The 7,312-nt window shown below is 38.8% G+C and overlaps 1 long non-coding RNA gene across 1 annotated transcript; it reads left to right on the top strand.

The window, feature by feature from the left end:
* Positions 1-404: 404 nt before the first annotated feature.
* On the top strand, positions 405-4,382 carry LOC115269378 (uncharacterized). The gene is made up of 4 exons (XR_003898747.2): positions 405-863; positions 1,347-3,744; positions 3,798-3,977; positions 4,059-4,382. It is a non-coding gene; the product is annotated as an uncharacterized LOC115269378 (long non-coding RNA).
* The last annotated feature ends 2,930 nt before the right edge of the window (positions 4,383-7,312 follow it).

Here is a 7,312-nt window from a genome sequence, read left to right as displayed (position 1 = left end):
TTCCTCATCAGAGGAATTGGAATCACCATTTGGCAAACGAAGTTCGTTCACTTGAAAATCCTTAGATTTTGCAAGGATTTTGTTCAATCGACTGGCTTCACTCAGACTGGAAACATTTGTACAAAGGTTTTTCCAGCCGGATCGTTCAGCAGACCGAAGAGCTTTCTGGTAGGCCTTGCAAGCCGACCTGAAAGCCTCCGATCCAGCCGAACTCCGTTCGTTCCAACTCTTTCTACATTGTTTCCTGAGCTTCGCCAGATCAGAGTTCCACCAAGGGGTTCCTCTTGTAGTCTTCACAGACCTCAGAGGGCAAGCTTCTTCAAAAGCTTCCATGATGAAGACCGTTGTAGTATCAACGGCATCATCTAAATCACTTGGAGTGTCAATTGATGGTGAGTATCTGTAGTAGGCTAAGATCATAATGATTACTGTAGTAGGCTGAGAACCAGGATGTAGGGAATAAACGTCATTGTGATTATTGTTTACAACCGAACAACACGGCTTGTTACTACTCTACATTGGCGACGAGAGTAAAGTTCAGTTTTCTGCGGTTAATTTGTTCATTGGTCCTAGAGAGGCATAAAAGATTCAGACATTTGGTAATAGTGGTATGTACAGTATTTCGAACAAGGAAGAAGGTATTGTGACTCGGAACAGTTCAAATGAAAACGTTTTGGCTAAAAGAAATAGAAAGGAAGAAGATAAGGAGGTTGCACCCTTAGTGAAATTTGAACATATATATAGAACTGAAAAAAAAGGTGGACCTTCGGTTTGAGCGGAATATGCTTGAATTGTGACAGTGGTATTACATCGGTTCGATTGAGGAGCTGCACATGCGAGAGATGTAGGATTCCTGAAATCTGGTATGTTATACACAGATTGTGAAAAGCAGCGTAAAATCAATGTGCTGGAACCATTTAGGAGTGTTTGAAATTTTATGATTTTTCTTGACTGTTTATTACGTAGTTGCTGAGCAACGAGATGATGTACACAGTTGATTTGTTTGAAAGATCGAACGTTTGCATCAAGTTCGCTGAAGGTGAAGAATTTAATTGGTTCAAACAATGGAAACTTGTTGGATATTTATTAAGCAGTCTATTTTAAGTAATATTGCTTAAAATAAGCATTTCTTGGTTTTGGTGAAAAATGCGCATTTGCTGCATAAATTAGCGTATCACTGTTGTTTTGTTCTATTAACAAAATATCTCGGAAATACTAAAAATGGAAATTTAGTGTTTTTAGATTTTCTAACTGTCGTGTTAAATACTTCAACATTTATGTGCAGGAAGTGATACTTAAATAATTGGTTTAAGCGTAATATTTTATTCTGTTTGGCCATTCTTCAGTTTAGCCGGGACAGAAAACAATGAGCTCTCACCACAGCAAACGCAATTGATGAAGCATTTCTATTCCATGGTTTCTGACGTAAGTAGAAAATTATGCAATTATATTTGATGTTAAAAAAAAATGTATCATTTGATTCGAGAAATTTAAGTTATGAATATTTTGTTACATGACTATATAGTGTGAACAAATGAGTGAACAAAAATGCGAATGTACAATAAGCACGGTTTCAGAAAAAAATGTTTGAATTTAATCCTGATTGATTGATTGATTTGTCTTTATTTAGGAGACTTTCAGCCGAATTGAATTCTCAATAAGTAGTGTAGCGATTATCTCCAGAATAATTCTAGAAAGTTTTGTGACATATTGTTAACCTAAAGAAATAATATTGCAATAATACAGAACACCATTCGATTATTATAAATTCGACAGATTTCAACATTCAATGCGATATTATGAAAGCTGACATATAGAATCAGCTGAACATCAATGAGTTTCAGCAATGATCGTTTTAATGGCAGAATAGAGAAGATAAATATATTTTTTGTAAAATAATCAGCGATGTTTTGAAACAAATGGCTTGGACTAATTCAAAAGGATTTTTTTATTAAAGGTTTCGTAAAAAAAGAAATGTGTGAAATAAGGTTATAAAGCCATTTTATTAGTTTGTTCTAAAACTAGCTTCGTTATTAAAAAAAAAAAACATGCATAATTCTAATAGAATTTGAATGAATATCATAATACTTAAGGACAGACTTGTTAGGATCCCGAAATGGCCACCCTAATGACCGATTTTGGCACCTACTCATGATTTCGAGGGCACAAATCTCTACGTAAACAAAACTAGCGCACCTGATCTTCTTATTTAAAGCTTATTACAAGTGAGCAAGAACAGAATAATAAAATGCACCGTTGTTTGAAAATTGCTTATTGAAATTTGTGCGTGTGACGTTCTGAAGCACTGTTGAAGCGGGATTTCAAGACGTTTATCCTTAAGCAGATGCCATATAGCAAGACCATGATGAGAGTAACGGGTTCTATGCCTGGTCGGACCAGAATCTTTTCGCAAAGGAAATATATTTATTTCTTTGAGCATGAAATATCTCGGTGCACACAACACGAAATATGAATGCTCAGACGGTAATATCTAATAAAGTTGTGTTTACTGATTCACATTACAATGTTGTGCTTGCAGCACGATTCACAGATGTATTCAATGACAGGAGGCATTAAACTGTGAGAATACTCCAATGCACTATTCTCCAATGCTACTATTGGTAATAGTTAGGTGAAGTGGAAAATCAGGTTATTAAGAAAAAAGTGATTGGTCTGGCACAATTATGAAACTTGAATGGATGAATTCGATGATGCACAAGGCGTCAGTGTTCAAAACACAGTAACAGTAAATCACTAAACAGGTCTTTGATAGCGTATTAAATATGACATGAACAATGTTATCCTAATTATTATTCAGCCAATAGATATATTGAACATAGAAGTCCTGTCTAGTACATAGACTAGGGTTTGAAGATCGTCAGAATAACTGTAAAATAAAATATCATAGAAATCATTGAAGTAGAAACCTGCCAACATAAGAAAAAATAGAAATTTACGAATTGTCACGGAATTGTTCAACATTCAAATTCCAAAACACTATTTGAAACTATTAAATATTTCTAGTGTGGTTTTATATACAAATGCAAGGGATAACATGATCCTAGTGAGTTTGGCGGTGAAGAAACAATGGAATGTAGAGGATACCAAATCCTAGTCCATTCCTTGCAAGAAACGTACGGAACTTTTGGAAAGTTCTAGTCCGTTTCTGTATCCAAATATAAGGGATGAAGTCATCCTAGTCTATTTGGAGTAGAAAAAATGGAATGTAGGGGATTGCAAATCCTAGTCCATTCCTAGCAAGAAACGTAGGGAGCTAAGAGAGTTCTAGTCCGTTTCTGTATCCAAATATAGGGGATAAAGTTATCCTAGTCTATTTGGAGTTCAAAGAAAAAAAAATGGAATGTAGGGGGTCACGGATCCTAGTCCATTCCTAGAATGAAACGTAGGGAACTTTTGGAAAGTTCTAGTCCGTTTCTGTATCCAAATATAGGGGATGAAGTCATCCTAGTCTATTTGGAGTAGAAAAAAAAATGGAATGTAGGGGATTGTAAATCCTAGTCCATTCCTAGCAAGAAACGTAGGGAGCTAAAAGAGTTCTAGTCCGTTTCTGTATCCAAATATAGGGGATAAAGTTATCCTAGTCTATTTGGAGTTTAAAAAAAAAATGGATGAAGAGGATTACGAATCCTAATCCATTCTCGGTTCAAGATGCATTATATTACATCTTGAATTACAGACAGTATTACAGACCAAAATGAAGGAGCCCAGCTCAGTTCGTTTGGTGTAATATCTAGTAACTTTTATGTATGAGAATCTGTTAATAATGTATTTTGAAGTCTATTCTAGATATGGATGTTTATAAGGACAATTATTTTTGAAAAAATGAAGATTATTATCAAGATGAAATCTGAAGCTGTGGTGAGCATGGTACATAGGAGAATCCAAAGAAAAAAAAAACTCAACCACTGCACTGTGGTAAGCGTATTCAACTAAATGGTCAAAAGAAGGAGGTAAACGTATGTAAAATGGCTAAGTAAACGCCAGTTATATCAATATATTGATTAGTTTAGTAATCGCAATTTTATATTCCTATATAGATAACCAGAACATTGCCAGGATTTCGGAAAACGCATAGGAAGGCTTCGCTGATGAACATTGACGATTGACGAAAGCATCCTCTGGAGGAAGTCTTGGATATCATGATATTACTATATGAGTTCAACGGGGCTTCGATTAAAAATCATCAAATATTGTTCAAAAGATTTCTCATATTTAATAGGTTAGTTCAACTATTTGAAGAAAGGGAGAGATGTAGTAGGCTAAGATCATAATGATTACTGTAGTAGGCTGAGAACCAGGATGTAGGGAATAAACGTCATTGTGATTATTGTTTACAACCGAACAACACGGCTTGTTACTACTCTACAAGTATCCATGAAATTTGATCGCAACCAAATCGGTAAAGAGATCCCAGTTGGTTGACCGGGGATTCCTGAAACGCAAAATTTGCGAAGTAACATTCACATGTTCAAACAAGATGTAGCGATGGTCAGATAAAGATTCTTCATTTGACACATGCCAATTTGTCAGCTCGTGACTAATTCTGCTAGAGCAAAGCGTTATGTCTAACACTTCCTCTCTACCACATACCATGAAGGTTGGGCGGTTGCCTATGTTAAGTAATCCAAGATCTGTACTACTTAAGTATTCCATCAAACTGGAGCCTCTCAAACTGATGTCTGAGCTGCCACAGATTATATGGTGAGCATTGGCATCACTACCAACAATTGGCCTTTTGGAGTGCAGTATGCAATGACTTGCTTGAAAGCATCCGTAGGGGATGGTTCATCATGCGGTAAATAAACCGAACAATAAACGTATTTCCTGTTGAGGTTTCCAACAGATACATTGATTGTGATAGCACATACATCTCTAGTAGTTAGTTCAGATATGAGTGTATCAAAGATTGCGTTATTGACAAGCACACATGCTCGAGGCATGACACGTGAGTTTGCCATTTCATGTTTACTTAAAGTAGCAAACACCGGATTCACATGGTTTCCTAGATAGAAATTCCCCTTACGAAAGTAAGGTTCTTGGACTAACGCCACTTGGGCTGAACCATTTTGCATAAGTCTACAAAGATTGATTGTTGCTGTTCTTTTGTGCTGAAGATTGATCTGAGCTCTCCTAACCGTAGCCACTACCCAAACTAGGCAAGATTAAACTCTTAACAATCACAGCACAAAAAAGAACAGCACAATAAAGCCAGATCGGTATCGATTTGAGTGCGCCAAAGGCGAGGATGCACAGGATACACTGTGTAAAACGCATAATGCGAAACCATATAGGTGAAAATTTAAACTAATTAATAACATTTTTATAACCCCGCCCTTATTCAGCCTCAAGTATGAGATTGAAGAAGGGCAGCTGATTGTCTCGGAGAAACACAAGGTCCACCGCGCGATTGCTCCGGTTAGCACAGTAAGGGCAACATACTGTGGAGGGCGCCCTGGTACTCCACAGGCTCCATTAGCGATTAGGTTTTTATAAGACCCCCCTAACCATTCATTCCTAGGCACGGTAAGCGTAAAGCCGCATAACACCATGAATTAGGGGTCACCTGATTAGTGGATTCTTACCACTGGAACAGGCGGTCCGTAGTGCTATTCTTAGCCAGTTGAACTAACCGCTACAGACACTACACAGCTATCTTGGCTGATCGGGAAAAGAAGTTAATATTGGTGATCAACTTCATACGGGACCGAAAAGCCGTTAGATAGGGCCTGGAGGGTAGTGATACTCTTTGGCGGAGCCAGATTTTTCTTTTTTCTTACTCACTCGCCTAAACATACACGAGAAAGAGCGAGATGAAAGAGGAGGCAAGCTGCCCCCTCTTCTATCTTTCTTCTTCTCGTGTATGTTTAGGAGAGTGAGTGAGAAAAAAGAAAATGCTGGCTCCGCCAATGGTGATACTCTTGCCTTCAGCAGGTCAGATCTGGTTGCACCTGCACGTAGGCATTAGTTCTTGATGTCTGCAAAATAGTTGGGCGCGGGAGTGGGGTTGACTCTGCCCGCCTTCTGAGGACAAAGGGAGTGGTGAGGATCATTCGGGAAACCGGCTAAGCGCCAGCATGCTATCGTGATGAACTCTCCAAAGCGAGTCAACGATGTTCGTTGCTGCAGGCTACACAGCTAACCTTGAGGGTGCGATTTGCACTAGCCCCTCTTGGAAGCAATGCCTTTTTGGTGATTCCGGAGAGACGAAGGGTTTGGCGGCCAAGGGGATGTGTTTAGTGGGTCGAGAAAAGAGTAGTCCTGGCTTTTGCTGTAGGAGACGGCCTTAACCCCACACTGCCCGGACCTTACTGTTCGGGTGTATGTTGAGCAGATTTTCTCCCTATGGTTTAGAAGGAAAAGGGCCACTTTTGCGAGTTTAAGAAATGTATGAAAAAACAAGTAGATTAGTCGACGTATCCGAATTTTCAACTCAAACGTGAAATCTGTGCTGCTGTATGCCAGTGAAACCTGGTGTGTATCAGTAGAAAACACTCAACGGATGCAGGTCTTCATTAATAGATGACATTTTATCGAAACTGAAAAAGCCATTTTCTAGTTTCATCAATAGAAGCCTGCGGTACATAGTTCGTTCATGGTGGCCTCACAATTGCATCGACAACGTGAAGCCGAATGCAACAGAAATTCGGGAATGAAAGTGGAGGTGGTTCGGCCACACTCTATGCAGGGAACGAAATCTGCAAGCAAGCGATAGATTGGAACCCAACAGGATATCATAGCAAGAACAGGCCCAGAGGCTCATGGCGGTGCAGCCTCAACTACGAAATCAAGCAGGTAGACAGAAATTTGACCTGGCCGTAGGTAAAGACGGTGGTGGGCAATCGCCCAGGATGGAGATCTAGCTTTTAATTCGACCCCTTGTGAACCACCATGGGTACTGAGGACTGAAAGTTAGTAGTATTGTAGGTATACTTTCTCATTTAAAACACTCTGGCATAATTGCACTCCCTCGGCAGCCCTTAAGAAGAACACTTACATATCTTCGACAATTAACATTGTATTCTCCAAAATAATTAGTTTAGTTAATTTAAAATGTTAATTTGAGATTGTCGTTATAACAGTATGCAAAAATCTTCAGTGCTGACCACAAGGTGGTCCGTCGGTTGTGAAAATGTTTCTCCTTGTCAAACCGGTCAGTCTGCTAAAATTGTGATTCACCATTGTCACTTTAAGATGGCCTAACAGTCGCAAACGAACACTCTGGAGGGTATTTCTTAACTTTAATTGGCTAGCTCAGGCTCAATGTCGCGACACTAATAAATCTTAAGATTGG

Source organism: Aedes albopictus, chromosome 3, assembly GCF_035046485.1.
Source record: "Aedes albopictus strain Foshan chromosome 3, AalbF5, whole genome shotgun sequence".
NCBI lineage: Eukaryota > Metazoa > Arthropoda > Insecta > Diptera > Culicidae > Aedes > Aedes albopictus.
The sequence above is the reverse complement of the archived record's forward strand: the minus strand, read 5'-3'. Positions and strand labels throughout refer to the sequence as shown.